The 26661-nt window shown below is 41.8% G+C and overlaps 4 long non-coding RNA genes across 37 annotated transcripts; 1 reads left to right on the top strand and 3 right to left on the bottom strand.

Moving 5' to 3' along the window:
- Positions 1 to 1043: 1043 nt before the first annotated feature.
- On the bottom strand, positions 1044 to 7582 carry LOC123068914 (uncharacterized). 5 transcript variants are annotated; one of them, XR_006432118.1, is made up of 6 exons: positions 5229 to 7582; positions 4381 to 4620; positions 3974 to 4074; positions 3343 to 3579; positions 3086 to 3225; positions 1044 to 1174 (listed from the first exon to the last, which is right to left on the bottom strand). It is a non-coding gene; the product is annotated as an uncharacterized lncRNA (long non-coding RNA). The 5 variants fall into 5 exon arrangements; XR_006432119.1 differs by lacking the exons at positions 1044 to 1174; positions 3086 to 3225 and having other exon boundaries at positions 3234 to 3579; positions 5229 to 5286; positions 5776 to 5833; positions 6070 to 7582; XR_006432120.1 differs by lacking the exons at positions 1044 to 1174; positions 3086 to 3225 and having other exon boundaries at positions 3233 to 3579; positions 4381 to 4430; positions 4552 to 4620.
- Positions 7583 to 10925: 3343 nt separating this feature from the next.
- Positions 10926 to 12033, bottom strand: LOC123064994 (uncharacterized). Its single transcript, XR_006430868.1, has 3 exons — positions 12009 to 12033; positions 11805 to 11892; positions 10926 to 11015 (listed from the first exon to the last, which is right to left on the bottom strand). It is a non-coding gene; the product is annotated as an uncharacterized lncRNA (long non-coding RNA).
- A 984-nt stretch (positions 12034 to 13017) lies between these two features.
- LOC123068917 (uncharacterized) lies at positions 13018 to 25760 on the top strand. Of its 2 annotated transcripts, none has more exons than XR_006432150.1 (4): positions 13018 to 13339; positions 13438 to 23965; positions 24793 to 24866; positions 25445 to 25760. It is a non-coding gene; the product is annotated as an uncharacterized lncRNA (long non-coding RNA). The 2 variants fall into 2 exon arrangements; XR_006432151.1 differs by lacking the exon at positions 13018 to 13339 and having other exon boundaries at positions 15278 to 15517; positions 16123 to 23965.
- Positions 14199 to 22250, bottom strand: LOC123068915 (uncharacterized). Of its 29 annotated transcripts, none has more exons than XR_006432149.1 (11): positions 21966 to 22250; positions 21541 to 21665; positions 21408 to 21436; positions 20732 to 20802; positions 20227 to 20279; positions 20049 to 20132; positions 19251 to 19337; positions 18970 to 19145; positions 17853 to 18451; positions 16681 to 17766; positions 14199 to 15603 (listed from the first exon to the last, which is right to left on the bottom strand). It is a non-coding gene; the product is annotated as an uncharacterized lncRNA (long non-coding RNA). The 29 variants fall into 29 exon arrangements; XR_006432130.1 differs by having other exon boundaries at positions 20049 to 20140; XR_006432139.1 differs by having other exon boundaries at positions 20049 to 20140; positions 21391 to 21436.
- Positions 25761 to 26661: the final 901 nt, after the last annotated feature.

The raw sequence follows: 26661 nt of genomic DNA on the forward strand, positions 1-26661 counted from the left end.
CTCACCGTATTCTCCTTGAACTAAGGTCACACAGACCTCGTCCAATCGCTCGTGGTAAGTCTTCAGGCGACTTCCAAACCTTCACAGACTTGGTCACTCGGCGATCCACAATTCCTCTTGGATGCTCTAGACCTTGACGCCTAACCGTCTGGAAGAAGCACAGTCTTCAAAGGTAACAAGCGTCGGATCCACGCAGGATCAAATTCTTCAGTGATGCTCATTCACTTTGGGTTTGTAGGGGTTTGGTTTTGGGTTTTCCTCACTCGATGATTTTCGCTCAAAGTCCTCGGAGGATGGGTTGCTCTCAAATGACAAGTGTCAAGTTCTCTCAGAGCAGCCAACCAGCTAGTGGTTGTAGGGGCGGCTATTTATAGCCTAGGGAGCAGCCCGACATGATAAGACATAAATGCCCCTCAATGATATGACCGTTAGGTGGATAAGATATTTTGGGACAGCTGGAGTGCAGCACAGCAACAGTCGGAAATTTGACTCTCAAATTCCTCAGGGCTATCATGTTCCTCACTGTGTAGGTAATTCGCACTGACGAATTCCTAACTCCTCAGTCAGAACAAATTCATCAGCGACCAGAAGAACTTCGTCTCTGTCACTGAAGAAAGTGACTGAACTGTATGAGATTTTCAAAGGCTTCACTCGAAGGGATTGGTAGGTGTAGGATTTTGAGTTGAGCATCACATGGAAATTTTTCCTTAGTATTTCCTCGACCCCCTTTAACAGTACGGTGTTTCCTATGACTCAAGAAAGAGAAAATGAAACTACGAAAACAAAAGTCTTCACGCTTCATGTTCCACAAATGAATACCAAGCCTTCAAGGTCACACCAATTTCTTCACTTTCAAAGTCTTCAGAAAGTCTTCAGAATATCAAAGTCTTCAGTTGAAGAACTTCATTTTTAGGGGTCGACTTTCTCTGTAAATATCAAACTCCTCATAGACTTATAGACCTGTGTATACTCACAAACGCATTAGTCCCTTAACCTATAAGTCTTCAATACACCAAAATCACTAAGGGGCACTAGATGCACTTACAGTTGTGGCAGTCTACACAAGCAGGCCTGATGCGGTTGTGCCCCTCTTTACATTTGGCGTCATCAGGGCCGGTTCAACGGGCCTAAGCTCCTGGTGAACACCATCTCCATCTGATTTCATCTTCCATGCCTGCACAAGTTTTAACATTTTTTCAGTTTACCTCATAAAATTATGTGATTATTATGTTAATTCGTTAATTCGTTTCCTTTTGAAGCCGGAAGTGGTGAATCAAACGAGGAAGGGTGACACTATGTATTGTTTGACTCCTACCGTTTATTAACTTTGAAACCCAGGAAAGGATTGTCCCCCAATCAAATCTGGCGTTTGTGCTTGCTGCTTAACAACGAACTGAAGAACATTGTCAACTGTTACGGGATCGATCAATGTTATTAATTTGTTTTCTTCTGCCTATAACCTCTCTAGCTAGCTAGCTAACCATTTACATGCTTTTGCCATGGAAAAGCTTCTGATGAATAATTAATATCCATCGCCCCCTTTTTCAGGGCGATCAGAAGGGCAGGATCGACATTGTCATGGATTTTGTGCGATACAAACGGCTGACCTACACCATCGAGGACGAGGACAATTTAGGCGGTGGACGTTTAGAGTAGATGGCATCTAAGTAGTATTCCCGGTTTATTTCAGGGGAGATAAATTACTGTGAGGAGATCAAGAAGTTGAGAGTTAAGCTGAACTGTTTGTGGAAGAGGGTTCAGGAGCTCAAAGCCAACAACAACCAGGGCTTCGAAAAAGATGTAAGCTCTCCTGTTATATGATTTGCTACCTGTTCTTTCATCAGCAATTGTATGAATGAGGTATCTGCCTTGCAAATCTATTTTGCATATTTTCTATACAAGGTCGTCTAATAATGTGTAAAATTCAGTCATTGAACATGACCACAACTGAAAATTAAAAATGCATTTGACAAATAGCATCAAATAATTTGAAACATTGTATTTCTGATTCACATGTTGGCGTATTTATGCTGTGGTAACTTGGGATTATTCATCTGAGATTCTCATTCTTAAAATCTGTATATTGGTCACTCTCCTAGCGATTCTTTTCTATGTACTACTTTTTTGCATCTTGATCTGTTTGTTCCTGGTACAACTTAAGACCATCCTGTCTTATTGTCTTGTATAGTTATATTGTCAATTTTTCTGAAAAACACCCCATCAGGTCATAGGGTATAGCTTTTTCATAATTTCATATTAGCTACCTCAGTCTTGAAGTTTATTATTGGGTGGTCCCGGTCAGGTAGGTCAACAACAATTTAAGCATAGGTACAAGGCAGCGATCAGAGGTGCAAATCGACGACCGGCTTTTCATGTTACATATTCTCCATTTCTTTTTCCTAGCTCAGTTTGTTGGTGCATTCGGATTTTGTTTCGGGGACAAAGAATAGTCCAATTTTGATTGGGGAACCTGTTGTGGGAGAAATGACTATAGCTAAAGGGTTGGCAACCATGGAATGCTACTAATGAAGATCCAGTTTAAATTTTACAAGCATACACATGTGTTTGAATGTTTTAGTTCATCTATGCTTTTTATTATATTTTTTTTACAGAATAGTGGGGTTATAGTTATTCTGAGAGCCTTGCTGAGAGTATTCTTAATTGTATTCATTGCTTCAGGTACCTGCTTATATGCCTTATAAGTATTCCCCTACAATTTGACATGCTACAAGAGGAGAAGATTTATATATGTTTCTCAAGCATTTTTACTAAACTATGTGTGATGTCATACAGAGAAGCTAAAAAGTACGGCAGCATGATTAGTGCGCACAGTTCCGCCTCAAGAGATTTAAGTCTGTTGGATGTAAGACCGCTACTCTGTGTTCATATAAGCCTACCTATTAATAATATCTCTGATTTATTTTATGAATATACATTGCAAGTAATGCATTTTTGTTGGTCCTATAACTACTACCTACATTGCTCAGCTTGAATTGTAATCAAAGTCCACATGAGTTGATCGGTAGTTCCATGTATATGTTCTACCCATAGCACTAAAACGGGAATGAAAAGTGCGGACACCTACCTGGCACCGGACATGCACGCCTCAAGCGGCGCCACCCGGTGGCACCCCAACCACTAGTGCATGTATAACTGAGGACCTTGTTAATCAATGATCATAAAGTAGTAGGTCGAATCCCTCAATGGTAACCCAAATCATTAGAGCTGAAAGCAAATTCAATTTCGAGAAGTAGCAATCAGTTGTATAGCTGGTTAAACCATGCATTATACATATGCTAAATGGTTCAAAATGAAGGGGACACAGTTTTGATAATGGCATACATTCTGTCCAAAAGTGGAGGTACAGTTCCTCGCAGGGTAAGGTTGAGCTAACGTCTCTGACAGGTGGCGGCGGTCGTTGACAATCAGTCTACAGGCGATGAATGACAGCTTCTATTAAAAAAGTAAAAGACATTGGCAAATAGAGAAGAGAGCTCCCCAGTTCCAGACGATCTGTCTAAGCCCTTAAAACTGCAACAACCAGAGGAGCAGCGACGATCAGGCCTCCATCTAAAGTGTCTGAAAATAACATGAACGAAATCCAAATGAGTTCACACAACTTGATGTTTCACAAGTGTTAGCAACAACCAAAAGAAAAATTGGCCCAAAACTTGACTAAACGTCTAGAAAGAAGCATTTCATCCACATCTGAAACTTAAGAAAGATCTCTGACCAAGGTCAATAGCTTCTGATCCTTTCATTATAAAAAACAATAGGCATGTTTTAGACATATAAGTGCTGGTTGCTTCTAAGTAATATGCGCCTTTTTTAAGATGCACACTCAAACGTGTTAGACAGTGCTTATTGGTTATCAAGGTCGAGCAATGTTGGCAGATCATGAACCAGCCAGGGATAGCTAGAAAAGATGCTAAGATCATGAGCTAGCTGTGTGTACATATGAGAGAGATGGTACCTTCACGATCTAGTCGAGCGACCCTTGCCTCTCCTGAGATTATTGGTGAGGATCAAAAGTAAGAAATATATCCCTCAGTAAAAGGCCCAAACGGCTTCCTCCTATGCAGTATTGCACCATTATTATTATTTGTGGGAAAGGTCTAGAGTTATGGTAAATATCTCATGTCTTCTATTCTCATGTAAATAAGAATTATTGTGACCTTGAACCTTAGGCATATTGATAACTCAACTCTTGCTTTTCTGCTTCAGAATATATATAAAGTTGTACGCCTTTATTTGTTAAAATAAAATCAAACTGATTATTTATTGATCATTAACTAATACCTCACTTAGAGATACTACGTATTGTTGCCAAAATCTTATTTTAAATACAACCAAGATGAACAGAAATAAATCTCAACTTACTTTTGGTGGAAACACGCTTGTCCTAATTGATCATTCCTTGAGACAGTGATCTGCTCAACATATCGCAAGTCAATATGCAACCACATAAGCATCGGCATCAAAACAACACGAGGAATGAAATGTTTGATATCTCAAACAGAGAGCAATCAGTACTACAGATCTGTCGCTAACCAGCCTTCCAATGCATGCATATTTGTATAACATTGTCTGCACCATTTATGCTTTTCACGTCCCTCATTGCTGCAACACATATGCTGCTAAGTCAGATCCAACTAAATAAATAATACATGTATCTGTTTGAACTGTCACAACTGACAATAAAAATAGACTTTATATGAACCAGCAAAAAGGTATTCCCTCCGTTCCAAAATAGATGACCCAACTTTGTACTAAAGTTATTACAAAGTTGGGTCATCTATTTTGGAACAGAGGGAGTACTATTTAGCTAGTTCGGCAGAATTTTATCATGTGGTTATAATAACATATTGTAGCTTACTGAGATCATATTTGCATAACAGGGATAACACACAAGAGTTCAACATATGGAAGTAGACCAATTCACACATAACTCATGTAAACTCTTTTTCTAGGGTACCAGTCTACTCTTTTGTTAGCACTCCGTGTGTATGTATTAGAATTGCTCATAATAATTCCCGTAGCATTTGCACTAATGCTTTATAAGGGCATTTGGGCTTAGTGACATATATATAAAAATTTCAATTCAAAACTAAGAAATCTCACAGCTCTGTACTCCATATTAGTGACAAAAGAAGTGTTTAAAACATTTGATAATGCAACACCCTTACATGATACATCAATTAAATTAAGAGAGAGCAGTAGAATAATACCTTCTCCATTCCCCTGATCAAAAAGTGTCCACCAGAATAAAAAAGGCAATCACTTTCCCTGAGTTCATGCAACCAACATAAATTTGAATTAACCATAACTGGAAGGCGACCAATAGAAACCAGATGAGTTTCATCCACAAGAACTCTCTTGTACCCAAAAAGATCATTCTCTGTTTTAGACTTGTCACTTTTCTCCATACAATAAATTTGTTAATAGTTTAGAGCACGTCGGTAATTGCTGACTCAGTGACTACAACACCTAAGTGCACAAATATGAGTATCCAATATTGATGAGGTAACTTCAAAATGCACACACCATGAGAAATCTTATCACATAGTTTATATAAGTAAATTAACATATCAACACAACAGTTCAATAGGATCAAGCGCATAAAGAATTAGCACACATCAGCGACATCCACAACTATGTAGCTAATCTGGGAACATCAAGCAACCATTTGTTCTTTGCTGCTCCATTTCATGTTGTGTCAATGGACTTGATTCTTCTACAAATAGAAAGACATGAAGAATAAGAAAAATCATGTACTTGTTAACAACATCCACCACCGGTGACCCTATGCGGCAATTCATACTGAGATCAGTGCCTACAAAACAATAGACATCAAGGAAGGAACACTGTGTTAAATCTGCGATTGCTGCTGGTAAAGGATTAACAAGAGGTAAAAGGAAAAGGAAAAAAATCAATAAACGGAGGAAAAAGGATGGAACTGGCGCCCATGTCTTTGCCCCTAGTTGGATGGCACCCCGCCGTCTACCAACCCGACTCGTGCTTCAGTTTAGGAAACCACATCAAGAAACAACATTAGTTGGAGACACATACCTTTCTTTTGGAATTAGATATTAGAAGCAGTGAAAGCACTTTCCAAAGAAATTAAAATGTAGTCCGTACCCAAACTGCAAGTTGAAGAATATGATTGGTCATTTCAGAACTACGTGATTGATCACAAAATTACATCTAATCTCATCCCTCAAAACATATGTAACTGTTCTAAATAATCAGAGAAACATAATAAGGTTTTAATACTCATATGCCCGCAACCATATCTCATTGTTACTGGCTTTGTGTTTTGGCCAGGCCTTGGACCTGTAGCTTTTCATTCCCCTGCTATCTGAACTCTAGTTTGCTTCTTTTTGCTGTAATCCTTGAACTTCTGTAACTTGGTGTTCATGATAATGGAACCGGGAGGCCTTTCTGATGATCTGCAAAAAAGTATCTCATAGACCTCAATCAGTCCTAGTAGGTAAAAAATGCATAAGATTGAACACAAAAGCGAGAGGAAACTGAAAATGCATATGCGCCATTATAATCCATCCTGATTCGGCACCTAGAAACTTGTCGCTGTACCATATATACCCCTACACTGAACCACACATTAGTAGGTGAAGTAACAATCATTCTTTAATTATCTTAACCGAATCAGAATACAAAAAACCTACAACTTCAATGCCCATCAGATAGACATACTCAACAAATTACCAAGAACAGAAATTTAACCCTTGAACCATTACCATATAAACGAGGTAGATGAGATCCATGTCTAGAGTTGTGGACACTAAACAAATCCAATTTTCATCGTGGCGCCCAACATCTAAAAGACGCCAGCTGGTTTTCAGTAGAATATCTCAGTCTTGAACTCTTGATCATGACATCCACTCGAGCTTAATAGCAAGGTAGTAGTTGCATGGCGCTGTCACAATACAGGAAATTTTAAGCGGACATTGAATGACATGCCTGAAAACCAAAACTGTATTTTCTTCAGCACATGTCAAACCCAGAGGGTGGGCTGTTTAGTTCTCTCTGGTTTCTACTACATGGTTGACGTAATAAACATAATCATCCTCGGTGTGTGTGTGAGATGCTGATGCCCAATTCATTCCATCCCCGAAACAAGCTGAATCACGAGTGCTGCAACCCACTGCTCAGACCAAACACGAAGGACAGAAGGCGCATCTAATCATCAGTTGAGGCGGCGTGCACGAGAGGGAAGGGGATCAGGGAGAGGGGTGGAGCAGGAGACCGACGGTCAAGGGGAATGGGGAGCAGATCCGTGGCGGTGGCGACCTCCCATTGGTCCTCGTCGCCGGCAACAGCGACCTTCAGGTGACGGCCCGCAGAGGAGGGGAGCACGACGACAACCCATGCCGACGGAGCAGCAGCGCAGCGAAAACCAGCCCTGCTCAAGCCAAGTGCCTCCTCCCGCCTGCATCCGCGCGCGCGTGTTGGTGGCAGGGGCACGGCCCGACGGCGGCCATGGAGAGAGAAAAAGAGGGGAATGTGGAGGAGAGGGACGACATGGAGGAGGGAGATCTGGAGGACGACTGGACGAGCAACGAGGCAGGTTCGCTTCGTAGAGAAGGAAATTGTTATTTTACCTGGTGGAGGTGTTATCGCGAGACGGTTTTACCTCGACACAGTAAAAAAAAGTATACATAACCCCCTAAAGAGTCACATTTCGGCCACATCACCCCCTCAACTTTAAAACCGGGTTCTTAATCCCCTGAAGTTTTAAAACCGGACAAAACACCCTCCAGACCATTTTAAGCTGTTTCGGCAGGTGGTTTTGCTGACGTGGACACCTGGCTCCGCCTATATACCGTGTCCAGTGCGTTCTATGTCCCCAGGCAGGACCTGTCAAGCATCTCCCTGTCCACCGTCGCGTCAGCGCTGGGGTGCCTATAGTCAGCAGCTCACTGTAGATGACGTGGTTCTCTCGGAAGCTTCAAGCATGTGTGGTGGTGTGCTCCGCCACAGGCGCCGTGCAGGTGGAGCGGCGTCTCGGCGCAGTGCAGTTCGGCCTCGTCGATCTTGTCGGATACGATGGATAGCAGAACGTTGTTGCGGTGTAACTGGCATTGTTTAACCCCGTCTCGTGGATGACGCCGACGACATGGCAGTGGCACCGGTTCAGCCTGACGTAGGTGGTGAACTGGTGATCACCAGCTTGGGCTCACGCCTAGACTCCATGGGGGCAAGGTCCACGAGGTTGCCCCCGTCGACGGACGATGCCGTGCCGGTGGCCGCTGTTGGCATAGGCCCAACTCATGGCATACTTTTGACTAGGGTTTCCCAATGCCTAATAGGTTGGTGCTGTTATCCTGGACAATTCACTTGCATAAACTAGCTAGCTGATCAATTCAACCAGCTAGATGCGCACGTTCATGGAAGCTGATCGATTCGATCGCTTCGGCTGGAAACACACGACAGATGAAAAGAACCTACGTGTCCCACCGGCGGTGGAGTTTGACGCCGTGGCCAGCAACACTGCTGCCGGACCTGCTGCTCTCGGCCTTGCCCCGCAGCCGGACCTGGGCTCGGAGTGGCTGAAGGTCGCCGCGGTGCACCTCGCCCCAGGCCGCGAGCCAATTTCTACTGCCATCAATGAGGTGTTCAAGTGCAAGCCCACCGCTCTCGCCTCTCACGTGGACGGCAACCCCCCTCGCCGGCGAGGAGACGGGCAGACGACCGGCATCATCAGGAGCCACTCGTAGAGGAGTCCTAACTGCCACCTGCTTCTGCAACCAGTTCCTGCATCGGGGCTCCGCGAGAGCGCGTCCTCTGTCGGCGAGGACTCTCGAGGCCGGCCATTAGCTAGTGAGCTGAAGGACTCCACGGCGGCCTGTGCCGCGTCCACGGCTGCGCATAGCCATTGACTGGTCTTTGACTATTCCAATGCATGCCAGCTAGACAATACCGCCCACAAAACCGCTTGAAACAGGCCTAGGGGGTGTTTTATCCGGTTTTGAAAACTTTAGGGGATTAAGAATCCAGTTTTAGAGGTGAGGGGGTGATGTGGCCGAAACGTGATACTTTAGGGGGTTATGTATACTTTTTTCTATATCCCTGCAAATTATAAACCAATATTAAAATTCTCATCTTGCCAAAAAAATTTGTGTGCATGCCCACTGATTAAGACAAGCACTTCGATAGTTTGCAATTTTATTTGAATGCAATCGTGATGGACACAGCAAAGTTTATGAGATGCAGCGTGTAATCCCTTGTGAAGAGCTTTGATGACAAAAGAAGCATTTTTGTTTTACTTTGAAAGCTTTAACATAGTATATTAGAAAGGAGTGGCCAGAGCACATCTTTGTTTTTGTTATGGAAATACAAGTGTTGCTATCGTAAATACAAAAGGAGTGGCCGGAGCACCTATTCGGACCGAACTGAACTCTCAAGACATACTAATTCCTATGTGAAGTGGAGAGTGAACAAACACTTGTCACTGTCAGCATCAAAAATAAGCTTACCGACTACGATTCCCTTGAGATGTATGTGCTTTCTTCTAATTTATGCTTTTGAGCGCATGGCCCTTAGGTTACAGCCATGACCCTCTTGCTTTGGATATATCTTACAATTTCTATTGCATAAGTGTGCCAACTGCTGAACTGATTCATGTGCCTTGTTGTTATTGGGCATTTGTGTTTTTTTTACATTTTATTATCACAAGTATAACATCGTGAATTCTGTATTTTGCAGGCTCCTGCAGCTGGTAATGACGTTGACAACAAGGTTGACCTTTTTGGAACTAAAGAAGAGTTGAAGGCAACTGGATAGTGTGCTGGCAAGGGTTCTTGCAAGAAGAAAGAATATATGTTATCCTACATTCTTTGTATTCTATTGACTCATTTATAGCTTTCCTGTATTCTTCCTGGTGTACTGTGTTGGTAGTTGGCTCCTTTCTGTTCTCTTCTTTCGCCATCGTACCCATCTTGCTGATCTGATGTGTACCTATCAATTTGATGAAGTGTTGCCGTCTTATTTTCTTGACGGCGTGGTGTCTCGACTCGTGATGGATTCACTCACAGGGAGGAAGCTTTTCTCCCCTACTTCGGCGACAAGCCCACAAGCTTTTGGGCCCATGGCGCCACCAGTAAACAAGGTATGTCATGTTCCGTTGATTGATCAGTTCATCTTGCTTTTAAAATTCTTACACTATGATTTTCTCAAATTCTATCAAGAAAACGGTGGAAATTGAATTTATTTATTTGAAATGCATAACATTTATCCCTGATCATTAGTTCATGTAACTTGATGATGTAAACCTGGTGTCGTTTAATCTTTTTCCATAAACCAGTCATTTGGGAGTTTATTGCAAGCTATACCATCTTGATGCATAATTGCAGATTGTGTTCTTGCTATAATTTGTTACGACTTATATGTTTTATGATATTCCATGTAAATCAGAATATCCTTGATGTGCATTCCCTGATTTTTTAATGTTAGGGGCCAAAATATATATCCTTAATTAGTTGTTCCTCTATACAATGTAGGTGATAATAACCCTTTTATGAATATATATTCATTTTTGACTCTGGCTCAGGTCTGCGCATTATATAAGGAGTTGAATTTTCCGGTTTAAGTTATTTGTGCTATCAATCCTTTCTGTGATGTTTGTCTACACTAGATGACCCGGTTGCGCCAATGGCGCAAGAAGCGAATTAGAAAGAATGTTAGTAGTGAGTAAGTAGGAGATGTAACTGGAAATATAATGCAATGTGGATTGTATTACATCATGTATGAACCACAAATCATGAAATCAATACCAGAGAACCAAATAATTTCACCACCTCTGTATTAACAACCAACATTTTAGCATAAGGAGTATCACAGGAGTGTTTACTTGCACATCATGAGTATCACAATTACAACTAAAGAGGCATTGTCCTCACCGCTGTCCCTGAGCCCTTCACAAGGAGAGTTCCAAGCCTCGCAACTTCTTCGTCCAGCTCTGCACATGACCCACAGTTACGAACCTCGTCCCTCAGCTATGATTATTTCAAGATGAAATCAACATGCTATTTCTCTCACATGGAACATGTTCAGAATTTAGTCAATCTCACTAATCTTTCAGCTACAAAGGCAGAAAGAAAAATGGCATGATCAATAACTAAAAAAAACTGGAACAATAATGCTTGTAGCATCAAAAAACCGAGAAAGTGAACCGAGGACAACAGAACAATTATTTGTAACAATGGCAAGCTTGGCTGATGCAAAATGATCACTCTGAAACTATATCTTTAGAACAAAATTAAAAAGGAACAAAATAATTTAATACTCCCTCTGTTCAAAAATAACTGTCTCAACTTTGTACAAAAACATCATGTATCTTTAGGACCAATTTTTAGACCATGGTGCCACATAAATCAAGAATTAGACATATCAGATTGCAACGTATTAATGGTCACTTACCAATCATGTCACACCAAGGATTTGCGCATATAACCTGAAATAACTGCAGCTAGCTTGAAGTCTGAAATCTACTGGGTGACAGACAAAAGCGATACCACCAGACCTTATTCTTATTGGACGAGCACAAGATTTATACACACAAAAAATCCTATTTGGTTTTTGGATGCATGCACTTTCTGGATTGTGCACATCAAAGCATGAAAGAATATTCCTAGGAGAGCCATTGTAGCACAACGAAGTAAACCAACAATCAAAAAAGAGAAATGAGTTTGTATCATGTAATTTAGCAGTGTATCAGCCCATATCACCATTTATTTTCCAGAGACCAAAGAAAATGACAGAAGTTTCCCTATTCTTTCTTGTACCTTTCTACCAGAATGCTCTCTATTTACGAGCGCCACACAGACTATTTCCACTTGGCGGCAGGTTGGACACAGCAATCCTCGCCGCGAGCTGCAGAAGAACCACACACGCACATACGTCAGGCCAGGAGACACGAACACGGGCACCGTGAGGGGGGGAACGGAACGGACCGGAAGGGGAGAGACAGATCGAAAGAGGGAACATACGGAGGCATAGTCAGGCTGGGAGGCGGTGAGCACGGCGGTGGTCTCGGCGGCGAGCTCGTCGAGCTGGCTGGTGGTGACGCCCATGTATACTCGTTGCGCCCATTGCGCAAAAAGCGAGAGTGAGCCGAGTATTCAAACCATGCGTATAAGATTGATTCAGAACCAACTTCGGGCAAGAGCAACGTGTGTTTGCATGTGCAACAGCATATCATCCAGAAACGTCTGTTGAGATTCTAACCTAAGCATACAAAAGAAATGAATAGAATGTGTAGTCAACTAAAACAAATTTTAATAAAAGGTACTCCCTCCATAAAGAAATATAAGAGCGTCTAGGTCACTAAAGTAGTGTAGTGATCTACTGTAGTCATCTAAATGCTCTTATATTTTTTTATAGAAGGAGTAACATAATAAAATCAGGAAAAGGCTAAAGGCATAAAGCTATTTATAGAACAACACTTTCACCAAGACCATTTTTTAAAACATGTTCATAACATAAATTGGATGGTTCAACAACTCGGCAGATGTTGAGCTACTTTCTTTGTAACCTTGTTCATCAATCAGATTTATGGATCTCAGTGAAAAGTGATAGAGATAAGGAGATATAAGAAATTTTGGATAATAAGGCACATCCATTTGGACAACAACGGCAAACATAAGTTTGAAAAGTAACAAAGAAGGGACAAATTCATCGGAACCTTTCCCTGGATGTGTCTTCATCATAAAAACATGTGAAATAATAAGATCTATGCATACTGCATATATACTGAAAATTTCACAGTTATATTATAAGTAGTAGCATCTAAAATTTTCCAAGATATTCCAAAACATTTAGATCATGGTGATCGTGATAAGCTTAATCTCTACTATTTAAAAGAAACCTAAGGTTCCGTCTCCCATCTTACGTCGCTCGTTTCGTCCACCCTCGCACGTCCATTGTCGTGCCTCCCATTCTTTCTTTGCCGAATACAACATCCGGTGTTTGTTTCCAAAAAATGCTGCCCCACTAATCCCATAATTCAGGGCCCTAAAAGATCTCCACGAACCACCGCTCCATCCCACCTTCCTACTTCCCCGTGACATGGATTCTTTCCACCTGAGATCTATGCATCGCCGGCGGCGGCTTTCTATGCGACCTCTGTGATGCCGCTTTCGCACGTGCTCCGCCGCCGTGACACTCTCTCTAGCGTCGGCTTCCATCCTGAGCGTTGAGGACGCCGCAGACGCAGCAGGATGAAGGCGCGGACTGCCCGTCCCCGACACCTGTCCTTCGGCATGTTGATACCCCGACGCCCAACCGTCTTGCTCGCGACGTAAAGCAGCGTTGATTCAAGGTCAAAATCCGATTCTCTTCTCTTGTGCGCCAACTGATTCATTCAGTCTTCTACGCCAATTGATTCATGCTGAGAATAGTTTGATCCTGATCGAGAAGATGATGTGTGGATAATGAACACCACCGGTTCACATCAAGGGCTGAAGCCGACATCTCGAAGACCAACCTGCGTCTGGCTGACACCATCTACAAGAACGACTACTTCCTTTGTCAATCGCACCTGGGTATACAATCAGACATTCACTTGCTTGCTTGCTTGAGCTCTTCGGTTTAAATCCCGATATTTAGTTCACAAAGATCTGCGTGGAATCGTTCCATCATCCCAGATTATCATTGCATGTATGCAGGCAATCTTTTTATTTTCCTGCGAGCTTCCGTTGTCTTGGATGGAACTCTGAATCTGCCTGACAGCGATTTTCTATTATATACACTTCTTATTGTTTTTTGTGCTTGAGAGTAATCACGTTGAAATGGTCTACTTGTTAATTACCTGAATATTTTATCCAGAATTTGATTGATCATGCAGGTGTCAGACCTTAGTAGGCTGGGTGCACATCGGCCCATGATGTTTAGTTGGTTATAACTATTTTTGATGTGTCAAGGTTCTAAACTTACCTCAAAGTTTATACCTTCATGTTGCATACTGGCCTGCATCACCCTATTTTATTTGTCAGACGACATGTTTGCAGGCTTGCGTACATTTTCTTTTGACATCTGCTAAATCTTTCTTACCAGTTCATTCTTGTCTTGATGGTTGTCTTACCGATAGTCATGTTATAGCATGCATTTGAAACAAATGTGCAGGTTGTGTAAGTTTCAACATCTAAAACTAGGGCGAAAGGGCAAACCAAGATCTTCACTTGACTATACTGTGCCATCTTCTCACAAAGCTTGCCATCATAGTGTACATTTGTTTTGTTCCTGGACTGAACCTACATACATTACATGATTTTCCTAATAACTGTCAAATCTGTCATGAAGCTTGTCATCAGCGTACTTTTTTCTCTTTCATGAAAACAACATATTCTGCTAGAAAGGTAAAATTAATTATTACAAAATGATTAAAATTAATTGATAACAAAATAACTGACTCTATTATGCAATCAACTAAATTCTATACAAGAACATGGTTTGTCAATATGATCATGGTTGGTCAATTTTCATGACACTATTTCCCTCTTTTGTGGTGGCAAATATAATGCATATGATCGTTTGGTAATACAGTGAGATGAATAGATTGGATGCACAATGATAGAGATCAAATATTATTGGAGGCATTGTCTTCCCCCAAAAATTTGAAGTATGTGTTTGGATGGGGGTGTGGGGGTGAAGCAGGAAATTGTGAGCCAGATGGATCATTGACAGAGGTGATGAGTTTGGATTAGAGCGGTGGAGAAATGACAGAACGAAGGAGGAGTGAGACACCAATTGGTGTTGAACCAATAGAATAGGTAGGCCCCGCTGCAACGCACGGGCAATTAGCTAGTAAGGAGTAAAGGAGAAAGATATTCCAGTCAATTGTATTTGTTTTTATTTTCTTTCAACCCCTCCCGTTGCCACTGACCAGTGGGTCTCTTGGGTCAGTCCAGCATCGCAGGGACACACCATGCGTGCCCGCAGACCCCTGCCCCTTCACCTTATCTCCTACTCCACCCCAATACTTCCCTCCTCACTTCATTTCCTTTTCTCTTGGATCCCCTTTCTCAGTCCAGCTCGCCGGGGACGCTGTTTGTTACAACGCCAGCCACAGGAATCGGCAGGATACGTCCGCCCTCGTTCTGGATCGACGTCAACGCCTCCGGCTCCGACATGCACGCCCGCTGGCCGTCGCCGTGAACCACCTCGTTTTTCCAGTGTGTTATTTGCTCGTAGGTAGCTCCCCTAGCTCCATTGTTGCTCCAACTTACCTTTAATGGTGATTCTGGGCGCTGGCGTGCAGGAACCTCTTGGACCGAGGCCCCCTTCCTCTGTTCTGCCGGCCACCGCTGTGATGTCGTCGCGGTCATCCTCCTCACCAAACAACGCCAGGGACCATGACGGGCTACGCGTTGTCCACGTCTCCTCTGGACCACGGATTCGAAGCCGCAGGTTCCTCCTGCTTCTTCCTCGACGTTGACCGCCATTGTCGCTGTCCGGAGCTCGTTGCTCCGCTCCATCGGACCTTGCCACTAACAGCAGGGTGAGAAATAGCCTTTGCATGTTGTTTGCTGCTTGATGTCGTTGGTTGTGTGGCTACTGTCACTGCTTTGCTGCATGCTGACCTGCCTGTAGATAAGAAAAACAGAGATTGATTTGCTATGAAAAAAGATGGCCATATCCAGTACTGCTTAATTTACTTGCTCGTCACACTTTCAGACTAAGGCTGCGACTTCCCTGTGTAATTTCTTTTCACTCTAACAATTATCAGGAAAATACAGAAAAATGCTCAACCTGCTGAACTTGTAAAATCCATAGCAAAATCATTCTAGTTCGGTTTGGAGTAGTACTGTATGTATCTGGATGCTTTAACATGTAATTTAGCAATAGAGACATATAAGCCTAGTCAGTATTATTACTTAGAACTGAAAGATGATGTACTTTCACAAAATGTCTCTAAATCTTTAAAAATTCATAACTTGCATTCTAGGACTCCAGGAAAATTTTATTGCCAATTTCAATAGCTTCATTTTTGACTTTCTGCATGACATCGCATACAATTCGTGCAATGTACACATTTTGGAAATTCATGAATATTGATTTTCCTCCATTTGGTTCTTTTCTGGGGTTTCTTAATCATTTCAATAGAGTCCGACAATGAAGGGTATTACAAGTTCGGCCTGCAGCTTCATCAACACGTTGACCAGCAAGGCAAGCATCTGCTTGTTGACCCTATCTTATGTTTTAATTATGTTGAAGGATTATACTATCTTGGTGTTGTCCTTGTTGGTTACCATGTCACACCTTTCTTTGCAATATCCATGTTTAGCTTTGTTTTACATGGCCAGGGCTTCCTTGTTGTTTATGATCAGCGGGTCATGACATATATTAACATTGCCTTAGCCATGAACCTAGTGAACAGCTCAACCCAGTCCATATGAATCGCTATGAAAAAGTAACTCAAAAGGTTAGGTATAGGCTATAAACCAGACATATATTAAGAATGGTGATTAACAAATACTCCCTCCGTTCCTAAATATAAGTCTTTTTAGAGATTTCAATACGTACTACACACGGATGTATATAAACATAGTTTAGAGGAGACGATGCGAACATAGATAGATATATCTACAACTACACCAAATCAAGTGGATTTAATTCTCTATATGTATAGATACACGAAATTAAATGTATAGATACACGAACCTAGAGCATGGAAGAGCTACTGCCTTGCTTTCTTTGCAGAGCCGACGCATTGGCATCAGCACTAGACCTATGATGCATTGATTAGCAGAAATATCAATGTATAGATACATGAACCTAGAGCATGGAAGAGCTACTGCCTTGCTTTCTTTGCAGAGCCGACGCATTGGCATCAGCATTAGACCTATGATGCATTGATTAGCAGAAATATCAACCAAGTGATAATTTGATTTTTGGTGTAAACAACGTAGAGGCATATAATGAAATAAAAAGAACAAGGACATAAGGGTTTGCAATAGCAAACAGAGGACAACATAAATGGCTGAACGCTGAAAGCTGAAAGCACAGTTCATCTAATTAGTTGGCTAATTAGCTTGTATGTATCATTGAGAAACATAAAAGTCTAGTTAACTTGTATGTATCAGTGAGCAACAGTAAGGATTGGCTGCACATGCGACAACAAACAAATGAGAGCAACATTAAACATGAAATAGATCACCTACTTAACCCTGAAAGTAAAAGTTATTTACATTACATAGTTAATCAACTTACATGCAGCAGTGAGAAAAAAGAAAGGATGATCAAATAGCATGTATCAGTGAAGAAGAAGAGGCATTATTTCTGTTGTAAAAACGAAGACATGGTCCACTGGATTTTAAGAAACACATGCTAAAGGAACAACAATAGTTGTCGCATTAAATTCATTAGCGCGCTCTCTCTCTCTCTCTCTCACACACACACACACACGCACGCACGCACGCACGCACGCACACACACGCACACACACACACGCGCGCACGCGCACATCTTATATCAAGCTAGTTAAATGAGATGGTTATGTAAATCTTGTTTAGTTTCCTACCATGAGATGGTTATGTAAATCAAGCATGTATTGTGCAGAAGGAAAAAAAACAAAATGGGTATCAAACAACATTTTCTATGGATGCAGGGTCAACAACATCTCTAGTAGAAGCAGTTCCTTCAGCCTGGGTAGCAGCCTTGGCCATAGACTCAGGTGGTGCAGCTCCCTTGGTCTTGGAAGGCGAAGCAAAGAGTTTGCAATGAGCACTCTTAGGGCATGGTGATTTGCTGCATTTGAACATAAAATTATATTAGGTGTTAGGAAAGAAACATAGATTGCAGAATGTAGCAGAGCAGGAAGGTAGGTTCAAGACCTAGGTGTTTAACCACAAGAGCCTGTCCCTTTCCATCCAGTGTAGATATAGGGGTGTTCATCTGGTACATATGCAATGTAACAACCAGATCATGGTAAGAAGAAAGTAGAGAGGGAAGAAGTAATGATCACACCTCATCCAGAGCCGCTCGCCAGGTGAGGATAAACCATGTGAGTTGTGTACATCCTTTGATGAGGGCGTGCATGGTGGGACCATAGGAAAATATGTGAGAACAGGCAATGCCTCGCCATAACTTTCAACAGAAGATGACGCTCCAGAAGCATGTGAAGTAGCACCAAATCCCAAAGGGACCTAGCTTAGGCTTGAAGGCATGATTAATCCTGATAACCTGGAAGGACAGCTGCATGCTTGTAGGCTGAAAGCTTTTGCTGGAAATAGAAACCACAAGGCTGAACTTTTGGTTAACAACGAGGGCAATTTCAACAGTAATAGGCACATCAACTAAAAATGAATGGAAATAGGGTATCGATGGGAAAGACATAGAAAGAGAACATACCTAGCATGGAAATAATTGATCTGAGTCAAGTCATCATCAATATACCAACGGCATGCAGAGCTACCAATCAGTCCTTTAACTCCTATCGACGGACACAATGAGGAGATATAGACATGTCATAGAAACATAATCATGTTTGCAGGTATTAAAACTTGAAGCCATTCAACTTCCTAAATTAACACTACAATCAAACAAAGGATATGGTTAACTCATTCTGAAAGCCAACAGCTCAATTACAAAATCATCAAGGATCATGAAAAAATTATGTTTCGTGCGCACTCATCTTTTCATTGTGAGAAGTTGGCTCGTCTCACATAGCCAAGTACAACACTCTCCCTCCTAACTTATATTCCATGAATATATAAGCATAACTAATATCATACAGTAGTAGTGGGATTAATAAACAAATTCAGTTTCCTTATTCTCTAATTCGAACGAATTGCATATAGTGGCCATAATCAGATTTCACAAATAAAACTTCAACAAACAATGGTTAATTAGTACCGAACCAATTTTATCTGGTGCAATGATACAAATTTGTTAGCTTGCATACATTAACTCTTACGTGATGAAAATGCAATTCTGCTGGGTAGTAAGTACCTCACGAGGATCTGCCACACTGTCATAGCGTTCGGCCAAGATGATGGAGATGGTTGGCATGGCAAAGGTGTAGGAGCCACCCATCATGACGGGAGTGAAGACACGAAGAATGTTTGCAGTAAGGTGTTTATGCCGGTGATGAAGAAGAGTGTCTGGATTACCCGAGCTTTCTCCTCCTGGCGGAATTAATTCAGTGAGTGTCTATCATTTATATGTGCGGCAAATTCAGTGGAGCTTACTACTTCAGAGATCAGATTCATGATTAGTACTTGAAGACTCACATTTCCACCTCCCATTTGAGGAACAAGCATGCTTGGTATGATGACGGTGGTGCCCAACATGACCAAATTCAGTGGAGCTTAGCACTTCTTCAGAGATATGCAGGGTCAAGAAAGGGAGAGAAATTAATGTCCACCACTGGAAGAGACTGTATTTGATACATATAACAATCGAGCATGTTTTTGGAACACCAACTGGACCATTGAATAAACATACACCAAGCAAAGAAAAGGAGGAATCATGATGGCATCATTAAAAGAGCAGGTGAAATGGACACAACTGCAGAACTACATGTCAAATGAGAAGATGCAATATTTAATATATCAATTAGGCATAGTAATTCAAATAGAAAAGAGTAATCAGGAATGATCTAAGTATATGTTGTAGACTTGCTTCTGACAATGTTATATGAAGTCAGTTTTCAGCATATGTTCCAAATAATTGAAAGCATTATTATCGACAAGTCAGTATCATTAGGAACTTTGTATCAAATAATGGTGTATGAAAAAAAAAATAGCTGGACCATAATTTAAATTTGTACGAACCGCATTAATTTCTACACTGAACCCAGATTTAGAGAACACTTTCTGCTGCATTCAAGTTGTTAGGTGAACATTGGCAGCTCCATGTTTTTAAGCTTATATGCACATATGTAGGTTAAGGTTCAAATGTTTTCTTGGTATGGGGCAAACCTCTGGATTTTTTTAAGAAATCATGATACAAACTATTTCTGCATTTATGAAAATGAATATTGTAATGCAGAAGCCGAATATCTGCTTCATGAAGTCACTCGATACCACCTCCAGGTAGAGAAGAAGAATTGGCCAGTGGACCATGCCCTGCAGATCCAACTTCAACCTCTTTACCCGTCTGCTCGTCATATGCTATATTTCTGAGCATCAGCCATTAGTAAAAAAGAGATCATATGATGAAAACTTGAGTTATGTTAAGAAGGACAGAAAAAGGTTAATGGCTTACCCAAAGCATAGTAGTGCAGACTGTATAGCCCAACTTTTTGCTCCCAGAAAAGTCTTGTAGCATGAGAAACTTTGTATTAGCAGCTGGCATGGCATCAAAACACAAAGATCTGGAAACAAGTAGAAAATGGACACCAAAAGAAGACGCTAAACTTGATTTTAGCCACATGATATACAAAACAATTTGGCACTCTAATCCATAAAAGAGAACATCACCATTTTCGACATTTTTCACACCTGACCCAAGCACAAAGATATTTTCTAATAAATACCAACATATGTTTTAAGCCAATCATGATAAGCAAGACAAATGAACCTGATCTTGTACATAAACTGAATACTTTTTTAGCACACACTATCTAGCAAAACTAAACTACACAAATAGTATTAGTTTCAAAATGTATTATCATTATGTCACCATACACAGCCCATTGATTAACTATCACATTATGCATACACACAAATTAATTAATAGGATTTTGTTCTTTGCCAATAGAGAAACTAACAGGAACAAGTCGCCCAATCCATCAATGTATTGGCTTGCTCTTTTCCTTGTGCTTCCTTTGTCGATCACTCACTGCAAAAATAAGACATGTTAACTGAAAACCATGTACGCCAAGCCCGTTTGGACTCCTTTGCATGTGTTTCTTAAAATTGTCTGAATATCACTGCAATTTCATTGATGTCAAGGGTCCTCTCAAACATAATTGTTAAATTCAAAACATCAAACTGTAAAACCTCCTCCTGAATATCACCAAATAAAGAAGTGAATCCCTAGCATCAGATTGCAGGCTTGACATGACATTGGCCTAGTAGAGCAATTGTTGCTAGCTGCAACTTGTTTCGTTTGATAATACATTTTGACTTGCCGTCCTATATATCGGTCTTGGGCACTTAAGTGTCGTGTTGTGACATGTCTGTTTCACTAAGCCTGTTCCAACTCAGGTTCATCCTCCACTTCCCTTTGGAGATTATTGCCTAGGATATGGAAGCCGGTTTATTTGCCGGGGCTAATTGCATTCTCCATATGTTCTACCCGTTCATCCCTTTGCAATAGCTAATTTGCAAATTAAGTTTCGGACTCAGGTAGCTCATTATGTTGTATTGCAACTAAATAAAGATTCACATGGGCACACTCCTTAACCTCCACATACTTGCTGCACACCTCAGGGTCTTGCTTACCAGAACTGAGCTCTTTGAATCCACGACGCCTGAACAGTAAACACAATCCGATGCACACAGCTCATTATGTAGTTCTATTAAATTATACCACCACCAGAAATAATGAGGTTAATAGCAAGGATAGCAAGCTTACTGAGCTGCCAGGAACAAGATGGCAGTAGTTCTTGGTGACGATCCGAATGAGCTCCTCGCCCTTGATGGGGAAGCCAGAGGTCTGGTGCGTGTTGCCATCACCTCTGCTGCCAGCATGTCCTTCTCCTGTAGGGTTCGATTTGGGCGGATCAAAATGTCGAACACCTTATGTGCAGACATCACGCTCGGAAACGGGGACGAGCGGGGTGTGGTGTCGATTTGGGCAAGCTCGTCGCTGATCACTAACTTCCTCATGCCCTTCTCCTCTACTTCTCTAGACACTAATGTGGCATCCTGGTGCCTTGTGGTCGCAGTCGAGGCCCTCATCATGGTGCTACTATCAGCATCGGTCGTCGATGTATGCGGAGCCATGAAATTTGTACAGCAAAGAGGAGGGGGAGAGGGGGGGAGGGATGGGTGCCTTACCGCCCTCGACCGGCGCCGTTTGTACAGCCACGCCGCCAGCAAGGTTGAGGGCAAAGATGCTGCCGGCATGGACCTCGTCAAGCTCCTGGCATCCAGTCACCGTTGTCGCTCCCATGCTCTCTGCCGACGCCGCCATGTTTCTCCCAGAGCTCGGTGGTAGGCAGAGGGGCCGCTGCCACCCCTCTCCCTGGGCGCCATCTCCTCCCCCATCGGGCGGCGCCTGCTCCTCGTTTCTTCCACTCCTGGGAGGCCAGATCCGCGGGCTCGCTGCTGTTCAGCCGGAGAAGAACGAGATGGAGCAGATGTTGGCCAGGAGGTGGCCCGGGGGAGAGCAGAGGAGGAGAAAAGGGAAGGGGAGGAGGCGGCGCAGTGGAGACCATGGGAGGAGGGGAGCAGGGCTCGAGCGGAGGGATTGGCTGCTTGGAGATGAATGGGATTGGGGGCTAGGTTTTCACCTCGCACTACGATTCATACCCTTTCTCACCCAGGACGCACACGGGACACACCAGTACACCGGGTCCATGGACATTTAAGGCCCACCTGTCACGGACGGAAAAGCAAAATAAATGAGTCATAGAGGACCAACGGCCATGACTTTGACAGCAGCGTAAAAATCCTTGTTGGTGTGAAATCGTGTGAATGAAAACGATCGTGCGACGCAAAGGCCTCCGGTGGGCGGGTAGCCTAGCAGGATTTATATGTTCAATGAGGGACCTGCTATGTGTAAAATAAGTGTCTACGTACAACAAACTGGCCCATAGAGAACCTATTTTGCAGTCTCTGGACCTGAACCCTTGCTGCTCCCTCTCTCTCTGAATTTTTTGTAAGTTGAGATGTGTAAAACTTTGTAATGTTCAGATTCTAAGAGTGCGTGCAACCTGCTATATGTTTAGTTGGTTTGCCGTGTGCTTCCGCATTGCATTGGTGCCGCTCGAACCCTGCTCGTGTCTGGACGCGTGTGCGTCTGGGTCGTCGTGGGTACCCAGCTAGGTCATCATGTCTCCTTTTATGCCGCATAGGAATTTCCATAATGTTATGGCAGGTTACTGCCCCTATAACTGCTAGCATCTGGACACCCTGGCTGACTGTTTAGTACTCCCTCCGTCCCATAATATAAGAGCGTTTTTGACACTAAACTAGTGTAAAAAACACTCTTATATTATGGGACAGAGGGAGTAGCTGCAAATGTTCCGGCGTGGTTTAGCTTGCTTTATGTAGCGCAGAGGGTTTCAGATTGCTTTCTATGATGTGATGGTGATTGCTTTCTATTGACTCATTGGAGCAAAATGATTCCATCCATCAGCTAAGAGAAAAAGGGTTCAATTCATCATCTGAGGTAAATCATTTCCTAAATTAAGTTCTCCATATTAGAATTCTTGTACTCTTAACACAATTGGCAAAATAAGTTCCGACTCCGCTGTTATTCTTAACTGGCATCCTAACTTTTGACCATGTACATGTGCATCTTCCTTTTATGATGATATAAAGATGTTTTTAATTTTCTCATATCATAGGTATAATAATTCAGAGTATTTACATGATTACAGGACCCCCATATATTCTTAATTATGAATGCAGTAGTTATATATTCTTTATCTATTATAGATGAATTCAAGAAGCTATTATCACCGTTTGCGATCTCATCATTTTCCATGATCAGTCAATAGCTAATCGTATTTATTTCTTCATTTCTTCTTTTGGGTCGGCAGGTAAGCTAATTAGGCTATTTTCCCTGTTATCTATTTCAGCAACTGGATTCTTTAAAGGATTTCAACAGAGTTCATTGTGGGAACCTGAACCCTACTACCATGTCTCCACTTTCATGCAGTGGGCTTGACTGGATCATAAAGTTTTCTCGCCGAAGATTCCCTACGCCACCAGCTACTACCCTGATCCTCTCCCACCATGGCACAACAAGGCACATCTTCCTCTCATGTGAAAGTAACTGAAGGCCATCCCACCTGACATCCATGGAGCTAATTTCCATTTCGGAATTAAGTGTGAGTTCTCTACGGGCAACAAAATCTATCATCTATCTCTTGTGCTAATTTCCATTTCAAAACATGCATCAAAGATTTCAACTTGCTCTCCTGTGGTATATAGTTTTGTGTTTAACAACTTGACTACCTATCATCTATCTCCCACGACAACTTAATGTGAACTTTATTACCGCTGGATATGCGAAAGTGATACATATATGTGATGATTTCAGAGATATTAAATTTTTCCATATATGGCTCCTGTGGTCAATATATGCTTTTTCTATATTTTTTAAAAAAAATCAGCTGCATGAAAGTGATGCATATATGTGATGATTCCTGACCTAACTTTGTGCTAGGATGATTCCTAGAGTCGCACTTTTTGTTGATTAATCTTTCTATCCCATAATGATTACCCCTCTGTGTTTTATTGTATTGTTAGGAAATTTAAAAGGTTTTATTGCCGGTGTATATTTTTCTGTATGTCATATATTATGCGAGTTATTTCTAACGCATCTTGATCTTATTTTAGAATCATCTGACTGAAGTCATGGTCTTTTGAGCTTATAGTTAACTAAACCATCTTTTATATCAGATATCAAATTATCTACACTTGTAATAAGATATAATGTATCAAACTAGGATTTCACTCCTTTAATAGAGCTTCTTTGGTGATACGAAACCAACCATTCATCTATTTGTTTCATTGCATCTTTTGAATTGAATGTTACTAGGTACATGCTAACAACAATCCTCTTGGTTTAAATTTGTCATTTACCAAGGCTCCTCTTGGTTCTACTCTATGAATTGTATTGATAATTTTGTAATTGACATGCTGATTGGTTTAGTTATTCAGGTAGACGTCCAGTGGTTAAGACTCTGTGCAGTCAACCATGGCTTTGCGAGAGGACCAAGACAAGAGGTAAACACAATGGCATAGCGTAGTAGTATGTAGCAGTTCTTTCATTATAACGGCTTGTAGTTATCATCGGGTTTTAGTATCAGTATTTCTCAGAAAACAGTATGTATACATCATATCTAAATTTCATCTTTCCTTTGTTTGGATCGGCTACTGTCAAACGTAAAACTAAACAGAACCAGGTCATGTGATTAGAAATACAATTGCTCAGGTTTCCTTTGACGACATAGGTAGTTTGGTAGGTTAGTAAAACTAAGTGAACGATGTAATAGTCTATAAGATGTATCAGTTTGTCGTGTGATCCTTTTGCATATGTTTATGGATGGATACTCGACGCGCTCGGTTCATACCGTTGCTGATACTTACCTTCTCTTGCTGATTTCCCCAAATCATGCACATAGCTATTTTAGTATGGGTTAGGCAATCTCCCTTTGTAAAAAAGTATATATGTATGGCACCCTTTGTGTGAGTGAAATATCCATCAGCATTGTACTGGACCATATGCTCTTTGTACTAAATTTAATGTTTTCCACTGAACCATATTTAAATTTGTAATGGATTTTGGTTCTTTGTAGTACCAGACTAATGCTTCGCTGAGAAACAACAGACGCTGGATCATTGACTTAGACAGTCACCATGCACCAAGTCGGTTCCTACCGGGTTACAAGTGTTGTCTTCCTCACGTGTCTTTGAGAAATCCTAATGTTGGATTAGTGGTCTCAGTGTTCCCTTTTGTATCTGTTTGCCGCCTCTATACCTCTATCTCTTTTTGTACCACTTTCATTGCAGTTATGGATATAACATTTGATCGCTTAATGGCTAATAAAGTTGTCGGACATAAGGTTGGACTGATTTGAGTTGTTTTAATCTGATGAAAATGCCCATTGGATTGTTGAATTCTGATGTTGTTCTTACATAATTGATCTGATAGCTTTGTTACCAGCTAGAAATGACCGCGCCCGGCAGGGGTGCGGGGTGCGGCAAGCCGCAATTTCCATCTACTTCCTCCGTTCCTAAATGTAAGTCTTTATAGATATTACACCAGGTGGACTACATACGGAGCAAAATGAATGAATCCACACTTAAAATGCATCTATATACATCCATATGTAGTTCATAATGGAATCTCTACAAAGACTTATATTTAGGAACGGAGGGAGTAGTTGGTAGTAAGTAGCTAGGATCATATTCTTGTGTGTTTTTATTACTACTAACCATGCAAGATCCCAAGCCGACGAGCTTGACTGAGAGAATATAGCATTCCTAATAAAAGAAAAGGACAGAAAGTAAACAGGTGGATGAAAAAAGGACCGAAAAAACAAAAACAAAAAAACGTCAGCCAAATGTATATATGGCCCATCACATAGGTGGCGGTGACTGCGGGGTGCGGTTTGCGTGTTGGACCGGTCGTGTGATGAGGGTCACACTTCTTGCAAGGCGCATTTGAAAAGAAAAGACGTGGCACCACCTAATCTGTACCTAGACCAGTACCTGTGGGTCGTGGTGTACAATAAATTCATGGCCAGCCGAACGAATAAGCACCAGCCGAAAGAGCCATAGCTACAGCACAAAATGGCTATGTTCACCTACGTTCTCATTGCAGCTCTGTTGTTCTTCCCGCCATCCGAATCGTTCACCCCATACCCACACCAACACCACATAAATTTTGAGATAGCGACAGGGAAGTTCGAGGAGCTGATGGCCAGCATGGATCAGATCGTGTCATCTAACGTCGCGTTAGGCGCGTTAGGCGCGACGGGACGCCGAGCGCTGGCGCTTAAGGATCGTCGCCTTCTGG

Source organism: Triticum aestivum, chromosome 3B (genome assembly GCF_018294505.1).
Source record: "Triticum aestivum cultivar Chinese Spring chromosome 3B, IWGSC CS RefSeq v2.1, whole genome shotgun sequence".
Lineage (NCBI taxonomy): Eukaryota > Viridiplantae > Streptophyta > Magnoliopsida > Poales > Poaceae > Triticum > Triticum aestivum.